This window comes from Cryptomeria japonica, chromosome 7 (assembly GCF_030272615.1).
Source record: "Cryptomeria japonica chromosome 7, Sugi_1.0, whole genome shotgun sequence".
Classification (NCBI taxonomy): Eukaryota; Viridiplantae; Streptophyta; class Pinopsida; order Cupressales; family Cupressaceae; genus Cryptomeria; species Cryptomeria japonica.
The window spans coordinates 788,393,822-788,407,546 of NC_081411.1; positions in this window are offsets into that span (position 1 = coordinate 788,393,822).

The following is a 13,725-nucleotide window of genomic DNA, read 5'->3' on the forward strand; positions in this document are numbered from 1 at the left end:
CAATTGGTATTAGAGCTAGATCCTTTGGTAGAAGCTTAATCACTTGAGGAGATCCGGGATGGCAACACAAGGCATTTTCTTTAAGAAGGACAGTCTGAGGTTTGATGGAAGCAACTATACTATATGGAAGAACTAGATGGAAGTGCACTTGAAATGTCTTAGGGAAGATTACTGGAAGATTACAAAGAATCCCTATGTTGTTCCTCAGAATGGACCATCTACTCCTAATGAGGTTAAGGAAGCATAATACAATATTAGAGCAAAGGAAGCATTTCTTAGTGCCCTGACTAATTCAAAGATGACAAATGTTATGGGACTTCATATTGTACATGAAATCTAGGAAAAGATTGAGATCCTGTATGAAGGAGATAAATAGGTGAAAGTTGCTAAGTTGGAGAGTTTGAAAGGAAAATATGAGACATTGAAGATGAGAGATGATGAGAACATACATTATTTTATGGCTAAGGTGAGTGACCTTGTCCTAGTTATCAGATGTGTCAGTGGAAGCATTGAGGGAGATGAAATTGTTGCTAAGGTGTTGAGATCTTTGCCTCTTGCTTATAAACATAAGGTTCTTGCTATTGATGAGATCCAGAGTGTGACTATAGTGACAAGAGATGTGTTGGTTGGAAAGCTTGTGTGAGGCCCTACCCCGACCCATCCTATCTCTTCAGTTATTTTCATTTTGGAACTATTTTGGATGCTAGTTTTGACACACTATGGATATAGAACTTTTCATGATTCCACGATTTTTGGTAACATTGATATATATGGATGCTTCATTTCTATGCCTTGTGGATTATAGAATATTATATGATTCTAGATTAGGGTAATATTGTGATGATGCAGGTTATTATCTGAATTTCAGGATTTGATATAATGTTTGGAAAATGTTTGCATATATTGTAGATGGATCAAATTTTGAGGATTATGAGGAAATTGCTTTGAATTGTGACAAATTATATTTCATAATGTCAAGTCTTTGTAGAATGAATGTATTGTATTCTGATTTTGTGATTTTATATATTATATGAGGCTATTTGGGAAGTACTAATGTTTAAATTGAGATGTGCAGGAAAATATCCATGTGACCATGGAAATATTAGGGAGAATCAAGCCTAGGCCAATGTGCGTTAGTAAAACCAGGGGTTGTCTATTTGGAGAGACAACACCCCGTATGTACTGTATTTTATTCGTAAATGTAAAATGTTGCATGAGTGTAATTTGTATTTATTGGATTGATTAAATTGTTTAAGGGACAATTGCCATGTGGTTATTATGATGTGGAATTATTTTGTAGTGTCACTTGACACCTATGTAGTATGTTGTGTTGGCAATTGTCATGTCACCTTTTTTGAAAGTTTTATTTTTGTTAATGGATATATCCCCTAATTATCCTTGAAGGAACCAAGAAACCTAGGTTAGAGAGCCACAAGGAAGGTCAACTCAGAGTTGACCCATAGGTTAACTTCAGGTGGACTTTCTGAAGGTCAAATCAACTCCTAGAGTCAATTTTAGAGCTTTTCTATTAGGCCTCATGGGGTACCTATGGGTGAAGGCCAAAATTGGCCATGTGTCTTTCCCTTAGGACTTGTTTAACCACCCAAAAAAGTGGTTTTCCCAAGATGGACGAATTCCATCTATAGGAGTGCCATCCTTGGAAGGAGAACCTTCTTGGAGATAGTAATCCCTCTTCCCCATTCCATTTCCCTTCTCTAGGCACCTAGGTTAGGGAGTGTGTAAGACCTAGGGAAGACCAACCCAATGGGAGATCTCTCACACTATCCAAGAGGTTGGAAGGAGTGAGAGAGGCCTTCTTAGGCTAAGAATGGAAGCTTAGTGAGCTAATCACCCACTCTCCACTTTTGGAGATTTTTGGAAAAATTTGGAAAGAAAAACCAGTTTTAGAAATTTAGAGGAATTTTGGTGGCCAAGGATTGCAGAAAGTTGTGTGGATTGGGCAGCTCATCTCCAACTAAGTTTAGCATACCTATTGGCAGAATAAGGTTGGTTGTTATCTCCTCTTGGTTTTGTTGTCTATGTTAGTTATGTTGTTTTGTTGAAGGAAAGAAATGCTTGTAACGAAAGTGTGTATGTAAATTGTTGTTGAAGAAAATAATGTGTAGTTTCATTTCTATGTTTTTCTGTTTTGTGTTCTTGTTTTGGGAGTGTCCAAGATCTTCTACTCTTGGGAGAGTAGGATGATCTTGGGGTGGAAGAAGCATGACAGCCTTGGGTGAGAGGCTCTCCTTAAGGAGAGTGATCTCAAGGGTGTCCTTTGTGACCCTTGCTGCATAGCCTTGTGTATGCATTTGGGGGTCATAAGGGGAGAGAAATGGATTTGAGCCTTTGGGGGGCATAAGGTGGTTGGGATGAATTCTGTTGAGTATTTTGAGTTGCCATGAGGTGGCTTGTGTTATATTTTTTTGGCTGCAGTCTCCCCAATGGTACTTGGTCCACTTCCACCCGTAGATTGATCACCCCAAGTGTGGTGAAAGTGTAGCTTGGGATGGGAAAGTGTATGTGTTGTGTGCTTGCCCTATTGTTGTGTTGTATTGCCTGATTGTAACCCGTCTAGGTCTTGATTCTCCTAGCTCGGGGGTGGCTTCTGGTAAGCCTAGGCTGGGAGGTGAGCATCCCATGGTCACAGTCCTAAAACTTTACTTGCAGGTGGCTTGGGGAAAAAGACTAGGAGTTGCAGATTTTGTGTTGCAGACTTCTATTTCAGATTCCTGATTTTTATTTAAATGCAGAAAAGAAGAAAGAAATGTAACCTTATGATTTGTAGCAAAAGAAAAAGGAAGAGAAAGTGCATATGTAAATATAGGGCTTAAAATGATTCTGTTTCTATTTAAATAAATGTAATTTTTATTTTCTGTGTAAAAATTAGAGAAAGATGACTGTTTAGATCTCCTACCCATTTTCTTATTTGGGCTATTGTAACTATCATTCTGGAAAAACAATGTAAATGTAATTCTTTTTATTATATTTTTATGTCTATTGTGTTTGCTGTAGTCTACATTTAAATCTGGTCTGTAACATGTTTATTTACTGCATTAGTAAGGAAAAGAAAAAGAAATGTAGTAGGGTTATTAATTACTTGCATAGCCTAAATTCTGTTAGTTTTATGACTGTTTTAAAAAAAAAGAGTGAACTAGTATTGTTTTTTTTATTTCTCACTATTTACTTGCATAGTTTAGATTTTGTTATTTTATGACTGTAAAAAAAAAGAAAACCAGAACTATTTTATTTCTGTAGCAAGTTTAAATAAAAGAAAGAAATAAATAGATCTATTCTAAGTGCTGTTAGAAGACTAAAAACGGAATGTAGATGGTTATAAACCTCAGATCAATATAAGGGTTTTTAACCCTATTACTTCAACATTTAGTCATATATATCTCTATATGTATATAAGTATATATATTGAAAATATATACCTATATAGATATAAAGTATATATACATATAAGCTTCATGTAATGTGCATACCCCTGTAACAACAAAATAAAGGATGCATTTTGAACTTGTGCATCTTTGTTTCAAACATATAAAATATAATGCAGAATAAACCCTTTAATCATATATATATATATATATATATATATATATATTCTCTGCAATCTAAAGTCATGCTCTGTGGATGCCTGTAGAAGAAAATATCTTCATATTTATAAATGATACTATGCATATTATATATATATATATATATATATATATATAATATACATAATATACATTTGAAATTCAAAAAAAACTACATCTTATACCATTTTTATCAACCCATGAAATTTATTGAAAATATTGCAAAAAAAAAAGGCAAAGTCACACGGGCCACTATGTGCAACACAGTGGACGGCCACGGCCGAACCACTATGCTACACACAGTGGGCGGCGCCGAAGGGCACCGCACTGTGTGTAACACAGTGGGCGATCGCGGCCGCCACTGTGCTACGCACAGTGAACGGCGCCCGCCACTGTGTGTATACACAGTGGGCGATCGCGGCCGCCACTGTGCTACGCATAGTGAACGGCGCCCGCCACTGTGTGTATACACAGTGGGCGGCGGCTATGTCGTCCGCCACTGTGTGTACACACAGTGGGCGGCGCTGCCGCCACTATGCGTATGCACAGCGGCGCCCGAAACCCTGCAAAAAAAAAAAAACCTCCGCCTCTCCCCGCAGGAAACCCTCCGCCTCCGTACCTGCAGTTACATTTCAAAACAAAAAAAAAGAAAGAAAGCAAAACAAAGAAAAAGGGGTAATATAAAACCCTAACCCATTCGGGTTAGGGTATAAAATGGTAAAGAGGAAATAAGGTAAGAGGTAAAATATAAAAAAAAGCAACCCTAACCCAATTTCGGGTTAGGGTTAGCATTTTAGGTAATTAGATATATATATATATATATATATATATATATATATATATATATATATATATATATATATATATATATATATATATATATATATATATATATATATATATATATATATATATAGGAGATTTAGATTTGAAACATTAAAATTGATTTTTAATTTATAATGAGGGTTAGAATTTAAGAATTTATAATGTGATTTTATATATATATATATAAAAGGGAATTTAAATTGGAAATTTAAAGTCAGATTTTAGTATATAATTTGGGGTTAAGTTTATAATTGAAATATTATGGAATTTTGAACCCTGATTTTAATGTATATATTTGGGGACAAATTTAATAATTGGATTATTATGGGATTTTAGACTTTTGATAATAGGGGTTAATTTAATATTTGAATTATTATATGTCCTCATTCTTTAGAAATTTAATTTTAATTAATTCAAGGGGGTTAATAATAAAGGATTACTATAGTTGGATAAACTATACGTTTAACTCAGCAATATATTTAATTAATCAATGGACTTACCCCCCCCCCATATCAATGGACGTTAGGAAAATTTATTTTAGGAACCTTAAGCCCTTGAGATCGATTTTTGGTCGGATTGAAAATTAATTGACAAAATCAAGGGGTTTAGGGAAAATCAGAATTGGCCTTAGCTTATTGTCGGTTTTAGTGGGCAAATGACATTGTAGTAAATTGAAACCCTCATCGGGTGGATGCGTATAATAAATTTTATATAAGCATCAAATAATCATTAGCAATATCATTATATGACCTGGAATGATTTAATACGTTAAGATAGCCAATTATCCCTTGGTTTAATTAGCGACAACTTGTCTTAGGTAATTGAGCTAGCTAACTAATCGGCAATGCAAATTAATCTTCACCAATCAAGTCACTCACTCGAGTTGGTTATTTAACTTAACCTTAGTAAGTAAGTTAATTACATCCTAGATAAGACAAAACTTTAAATACAGTCGTTATGTATTAGGATTTATAGCGAGTTCATGACGTCAAAAAATTTTTTTGTTGTTCCGTTTTTGTGCCCTAAAGTTTGGGCATGACATTTTGGTATCAGAGCCAAGTTTCCAACACTAGGAACCTTTCTCCATTACGTTTCGCTTTAATTATCTAAATTAATTAAATATTTTCTTAAACGGAAAAATAAAAAAATATAAATATAAATATATGAAAATTAAATTATTTAATTAATTGTTTACTTATTTTATTTCTTGTTTCCTCATAGGATGCCTCCGACTACGCGACAAGCTCGCAAGCGCGGAAGGGGTCCTAGGCGTACACGTATGGCACGCGAGGATGTTGCTAGGGAGGAACCGGTTCCAGAAGGGAACCCGGAAGCACCTCCCGAACCACTGGTTGACCCTAACCGAGACATCTTGCTAGCTCTTCAGAACTTGATCGGGATCGTGCAGGATAGGCTTCCAGCAGTGGACCGTCATGCAGACAATCAGAACTCAGGGAGTCATAGATCAGTGGATAGGGAACGGAGTAGGAGTCCACCTCCTAATTCCGTAGAGGGTGAGGCAGAGCATGAACCGGAGTCCGTTCACCTGCCCGAACCCCCTCCAGTAGCAGCACCTATGTACTTTGAGAGAGCACGTCAGGAACCAGGAGACCTGATTAGAGAGGTTTTACGCCTCCAGCCGCCATCTTTTGGAGGCACTACTGACGGAGTAGAGGCTGAGGCATGGCTTTTAAGCCTAGATCGGTGCTTCGCATTGCGATCTTATGAAAGCAATCTGAAGGCACGCGTTGCAGTCCACCTTCTGAGATCGACAGCCTCCACATGGTGGAAGCAAGAGGAATTCAAGTGCGGACTCACTGCAGATACCATCACATGGGAAATCTTCACAGAGAGGTTCAGAGAGAGGTACTTGTCAGAGCATTTCCGGCAGCGTAGGATCGATGAGTTCCATGACCTCCAGCAGAAGGGTCTCACAGTGACCCAGTACGAGAGTAAGTTTATTGAGCTCCTACCTTATGTAGATTACCTGAAGGATGAGAAGCTACTCGTCAACCGTTTTGTTAGGGGGCTTAATGCTGGGATAGCAGGACCAGTGAGGATGGCCACTCCAGGGAGCCTTCGAGTTGCCGTAGAGAAGGCCCTTATAGCCGAGGAGATTCAGATCAGGCCACAGGAGACGAGGGATCGGTTCCAGAACCGAAACCCAGCTCCCCAGCCTTTCGGGTTTCAGAAACCCCATTGGAAAGGCAACCACAGAAATGTTTCGGGGTCCCATAAACCCCCTCCTCCACAGCAGTCACAGCAGAGTCAGAGACATAGACCACCTCAGGGACAGCAGGGCTCCAGGCCCAAACAGTGGCAGTCACAGGGTCCTAGGCGTGACCAGAGAGTACAGGGTACATACACACCCCCGGCACGGGCTCAGCAGTCCTCCAGGGGTGGGTACAGTGGTTCTAGCCGGACAGGTGGGCATCCTTTTACTAGACCTCAGGGTGCACAGTTTCAGGCACGCGGTGCTTGCTTCACATGTGGAGCCATGGGGCACATGGCGAGAGAGTGTCCACAGGGACAGATGACAGGGAATCAGAGGATGGCAACATCAGAGCCTACAGTTGGGGACATGGGCAAGGCCCATAGAGTCTTCGCAGCGGTTGACAACTGCCAGGCAGAGCACCAGGCCACAGTCATCGAGGTTGCAGGTAAGGTCAGAGGTAGTAGTATTTCTATATTATTTGACTCAGGAGCGACTGACTCCTTTATATCTCCATTGGTTGTGGAGCGTTGCGGGCTAGTGGCAGTAAAGCAAAGTGTCAGCTGGGAAGTGGAGTTAGCTTCAGGGGCTAGAGTGTCAGTGGATTCAGAGGTTAGGGGATGTCCGCTCCAGATTGGTAATACCACCACCTTAGTAGACCTTAGAGTTACACCACTCGGATCTTATGGCATTGTACTTGGCATGGATTGGCTTTATGCCCACAGAGCCAAGATGGATTGTCGCTTGAAAAAGGTCGAGTGTGAGGATGATCATGGTGCTCCCATAGTAATCACTGGGATTCAGAGACCCGTGTCTCTTCGTATGATATCCGCTATGCAGCTTAAGCGGAGCATGCGAAAGGGATGCCAGTTGTTTGCTATCACAATCAGTGACCGAGAGGAAGAAAATGAGAAGGAGCCGTCCATAGATGATCACCCCATCCTCGAGGCATTTGCAGATGTGTTTCCTGATGAGCTACCTGGTATGCCGCCCAGCAAGGAGATTGACTTCCACATAGATTTGGTACCAGGAGCCGAGCCAGTTTCGAGAGCACCTTATAGGATGACCACTCATGAGCTTAATGAGCTCAAGATGCAGCTAGAGGAACTCTTAGAGAAGGGTCACATCCGTCCTAGCGTCTCTCCTTGGGGCGCACCAGTCATCTTCATGAAGAAGAAAGATGGATCCTTCGGTTATGCATGGATTACAGGCAACTGAATAAAGTAACCATCAAGAACCGCTATCCCTTACCGAGGATCGATGATTTGTTTGATCAGCTTCAGGGTGCCAAAGTGTTTTCCAAAATAGACCTGAAGTCGGGATATCACCAGTTGAGAATTGTGGAAAGTGATATCCACAAGACTGCGTTTCGCACCAGATATGGCCACTATGAGTTCACTGTGGTCCCATTCGGTCTTACGAATGCTCCAGCTGTATTCATGAGTCTCATGAATGGGGTATTCCGCACCTTCCTTGATCGATTTGTGATAGTGTTCCTCGATGACATATTGATCTATTCCCGAAATGAGCAGGAGCATGAGGAGCATTTGAGACAGGTTTTACAGTGTTTGAGGGACAACCAGTTGTTCGGCAGTTTGTCGAAGTGTGCTTTCTTTAGATCAGAGGTCAAGTACCTAGGGCATGTTATATCCAGTGATGGGATCTCAGTCGACCCATCAAATATTAGAGCCATCATGGATTGGCCGGCACCTACCAATGTGACAGAAGTCAGAAGCTTCATGGGTTTAGCAGGATACTATAGACGTTTTGTGGAGGGATTTTCTAGAGTTGCACACCCCATCACATCCCTCCAGCGAAAAGGGAAGAAATTCGAGTGGACAGAGAAGTGTGAGAGGGCTTTTCAGGATCTAAAAAGGGCCCTCATTAGTGCACCTATCCTTATTGTGCCAGACCCCACGGCCGACTTCATGGTATGCACGGATGCTTCCTTAGATGGATTGGGAGCAGTTCTTATGCAGGAGGGTAGGGTTATAGCATACGAGTCTAGGAAACTTAAGACTCACGAGCTTAACTACCCTACGCACGACCTAGAGCTTGCGGCAGTTGTACATGCACTTGTGAGGTGGAGACACTTCCTTTTAGGTCATCACTTCGAGCTTCATTCGGACCATCAGAGTCTGCAGTATATCTTCACCCAGCCTAACCTTAATGCACGTCAGAGGAGATGGATGGAGTTCCTTTGTGAGTATGATTTTGATGTTCATTACATCAAAGGAAAGGAGAATGTGGTCGCAGATGCCCTAAGTAGGAGACGACATGAGGTTTACACCATATCCATGAGCACTGATTTGAGAGACCGTATTTTGCAGCGATTGCCAGAGGATGATTGGTATCTAGAGGTTTGTCAGAGGATCCGTAATGAGGAGACCCTGGAGGGGAAGTTTGTGGACTACTCTTTGGAGTCCGATGGTTTATTACGCCATAGAGGGCGCATTTATGTACCCTCTCCTGGGGGTTTGCGAGATTTCATTATCATGGAGGCTCATAGAGCTCCTTATGCAGCACATCCCAGGGTTAAGAAGATGCATGCTGACTTGAGGCAGTTATATCATTGGCCAGGAATGCGGCAGCTTATCGCCGAGTTAGTAGCCCGATGCCTTGAGTGTCAGAGAGTCAAGGTAGAGCACCGCCATCCAGGTGGGTTACTCCAGTCCCATGCTATACCAGAGTGGAAGTGGGATACTATATCCATGGACTTCATTATTGGTCTTCCTATGTCATCTCGTCGCCATGATGCTATCTTGGTGACAGTTGACAAATTGACCAAAGTAGCCCACTTCTCACCAGTCCGGACTACCTTCACAGCTCCAGCAGTGGCACAGGTGTTCTTACGGGACATTGTTAGGCTTCATGGTGTCCCACGCAAGATTATCTCTGATAGGGATTCTCTCTTTACATCTTCCTTTTGGAAGGCATTACAGACGGCGTTGGGCACCAAGCTCAACTTTAGCACAGCCTATCATCCAGAGACAGATGGACAGACAGAGTGGGTTAACCAGGTGTTAGAGGATATGCTCCGCATGTACGTCATGGATCATCAGACCCGATGGGAGGAGTACCTGCATTTAGTAGAATTTGCCTATAATAATGGGCATCACACTTCTTTGGGGATGCCACCCTTTCAGGCTTTGTACGGCAGACCATGCAGGACACCTTTGAGTTGGGATCGTATTGAGGACAGAGTGGCCATAGGCCCTGAGTTGGTCCAGGATATGGAGCAGCAGGTAATTTTGATTAGACAGTGCCTTAGAGAGGCACAGGATAGGCAGAAGAAATATGCAGATGCAAAGAGGATAGACCGGAGTTACATGGTTGGGGACAGAGTTTTCCTGAGAGTGCGACCGCATAAGAGTCCAATCCGCTATGGAAAGGGTTCTAAGCTCGCACCTTGCTTTGTCGGACCCTTTGAGATCCTTGAGAGGATAGGACCAGTTGCTTATCGCCTAGCTTTGCCACCTAGCCTGTCACGCATCCACGATGTGTTTCATGTGTCAGTTTTGAGAAAATATATCTATGATGAGTCTCATATTTTAGATTGGGATGCCTTGCAGGTGGAGTCGGATGGGCAGTTAGCCTTGGAGCCCATTCGCATTTTGGCTCGCCGGACGTTGGCCCTTCGAGGTCGAGAGCTGGACCAGGTTAGGGTCCAGTGGGATTGCTATGATGAGGTTACAGCTTCATGGGAGGATGCAGCACGTATGAGATCACAGTACCCTCATCTTTTTGATGAACTCCAGGAGGATGTTCATGCCTAGAGGGGGAGGGTGTGAGGCCCTACCCTGACCCATCCTATCTCTTCAGTTATTTTCATTTTGGAACTATTTTGGATGCTAGTTCTGACACACTATGGATATAGAACTTTTCATGATTCCACGATTTTTGGTAACATTGATATATATGGATGCTTCATTTCTATGCCTTGTGGATTATAGAATATTATATGATTCTAGATTAGGGTAATATTGTGATGATGCAGGTTATTACCTGAATTTCAGGATTTGATATAATGTTTGGAAAATGTTTGCATATATTGTAGATGGATCAAATTTTGAGGATTATGAGGAAATTGCTTTGAATTGTGACAAATTATATTTCATAATGTCAAGTCTTTGTAGAATGAATGTATTGTATTCTGATTTTGTGATTTTATATATTATATGAGGCTATTTGGGAAGTACTAATGTTTAAATTGAGATGTGCAGGAAAATATCCATGTGACCATGGAAATATTAGGGAGAATCAAGCCTAGGCCAATGTGCGTTAGTAAAACCAGGGGTTGTCTATTTGGAGAGACAACACCCCGTATGTACTGTATTTTATTCGTAAATGTAAAATGTTGCATGAGTGTAATTTGTATTTATTGGATTGATTAAATTGTTTAAGGGACAATTGCCATGTGGTTATTATGATGTGGAATTATTTTGTAGTGTCACTTGACACCTATGTAGTATGTTGTGTTGGCAATTGTCATGTCACCTTTTTTGAAAGTTTTATTTTTGTTAATGGATATATCCCCTAATTCTCCTTGAAGGAACCAAGAAACCTAGGTTAGAGAGCCACAAGGAAGGTCAACTCAGAGTTGACCCGTAGGTTAACTTCAGGTGGACTTTCTGAAGGTCAAATCAACTCCTAGAGTCAATTTTAGAGCTTTTCTATTAGGCCTCATGGGGTACCTATGGGTGAAGGCCAAAATTGGCCATGTGTCTTTCCCTTAGGACTTGTTTAACCACCCAAAAAAGTGGTTTTCCCAAGATGGACGAATTCCATCTATAGGAGTGCCATCCTTGGAAGGAGAACCTTCTTGGAGATAGTAATCCCTCTTCCCCATTCCATTTCCCTTCTCTAGGCACCTAGGTTAGGGAGTGTGTAAGACCTAGGGAAGACCAACCCAATGGGAGATCTCTCACACTATCCAAGAGGTTGGAAGGAGTGAGAGAGGCCTTCTTAGGCTAAGAATGGAAGCTTAGTGAGCTAATCACCCACTCTCCACTTTTGGAGATTTTTGGAAAAATTTGGAAAGAAAAACCAGTTTTAGAAATTTAGAGGAATTTTGGTGGCCAAGGATTGCAGAAAGTTGTGTGGATTGGGCAGCTCATCTCCAACTAAGTTTAGCATACCTATTGGCAGAATAAGGTTGGTTGTTATCTCCTCTTGGTTTTGTTGTCTATGTTAGTTATGTTGTTTTGTTGAAGGAAAGAAATGCTTGTAACGAAAGTGTGTATGTAAATTGTTGTTGAAGAAAATAATGTGTAGTTTCATTTCTATGTTTTTCTGTTTTGTGTTCTTGTTTTGGGAGTGTCCAAGATCTTCTACTCTTGGGAGAGTAGGATGATCTTGGGGTGGAAGAAGCATGACAGCCTTGGGTGAGAGGCTCTCCTTAAGGAGAGTGATCTCAAGGGTGTCCTTTGTGACCCTTGCTGCATAGCCTTGTGTATGCATTTGGGGGTCATAAGGGGAGAGAAATGGATTTGAGCCTTTGGGGGGCATAAGGTGGTTGGGATGAATTCTGTTGAGTATTTTGAGTTGCCATGAGGTGGCTTGTGTTATATTTTTTTGGCTGCAGTCTCCCCAATGGTACTTGGTCCACTTCCACCCGTAGATTGATCACCCCAAGTGTGGTGAAAGTGTAGCTTGGGATGGGAAAGTGTATGTGTTGTGTGCTTGCCCTATTGTTGTGTTGTATTGCCTGATTGTAACCCGTCTAGGTCTTGATTCTCCTAGCTCGGGGGTGGCTTCTGGTAAGCCTAGGCTGGGAGGTGAGCATCCCATGGTCACAGTCCTAAAACTTTACTTGCAGGTGGCTTGGGGAAAAAGACTAGGAGTTGCAGATTTTGTGTTGCAGACTTCTATTTCAGATTCCTGATTTTTATTTAAATGCAGAAAAGAAGAAAGAAATGTAACCTTATGATTTGTAGCAAAAGAAAAAGGAAGAGAAAGTGCATATGTAAATATAGGGCTTAAAATGATTCTGTTTCTATTTAAATAAATGTAATTTTTATTTTCTGTGTAAAAATTAGAGAAAGATGACTGTTTAGATCTCCTACCCATTTTCTTATTTGGGCTATTGTAACTATCATTCTGGAAAAACAATGTAAATGTAATTCTTTTTATTATATTTTTATGTCTATTGTGTTTGCTGTAGTCTACATTTAAATCTGGTCTGTAACATGTTTATTTACTACATTAGTAAGGAAAAGAAAAAGAAATGTAGTAGGGTTATTAATTACTTGCATAGCCTAAATTCTGTTAGTTTTATGACTGTTTTAAAAAAAAAGAGTGAACTAGTATTGTTTTTTTTATTTCTCACTATTTACTTGCATAGTTTAGATTTTGTTATTTTATGACTGTAAAAAAAAAGAAAACCAGAACTATTTTATTTCTGTAGCAAGTTTAAATAAAAGAAAGAAATAAATAGATCTATTCTAAGTGCTGTTAGAAGACTAAAAACGGAATGTAGATGGTTATAAACCTCAGATCAATATAAGGGTTTTTAACCCTATTACTTCAACATTTAGTCATATATATCTCTATATGTATATAAGTATATATATTGAAAATATATACCTATATAGATATAAAGTATATATACATATAAGCTTCATGTAATGTGCATACCCCTGTAACAACAAAATAAAGGATGCATTTTGAACTTGTGCATCTTTGTTTCAAACATATAAAATATAATGCAGAATAAACCCTTTAATCATATATATATATATATATATATATATATTCTCTGCAATCTAAAGTCATGCTCTGTGGATGCCTGTAGAAGAAAATATCTTCATATTTATAAATGATACTATGCATATTATATATATATATATATAATATACATAATATACATTTGAAATTCAAAAAAAACTACATCTTATACCATTTTTATCAACCCACGAAATTTATTGAAAATATTGCAAAAAAAAAAGGCAAAGTCACACGGGCCACTATGTGCAACACAGTGGACGGCCACGGCCGAACCACTGTGCTACACACAGTGGGCGGCGCCGAAGGGCACCGCACTGTGTGTAACACAGTGGGCGATCGCGGCCGCCACTGTGCTACGCACAGTGAACGGCGCCCGCCACT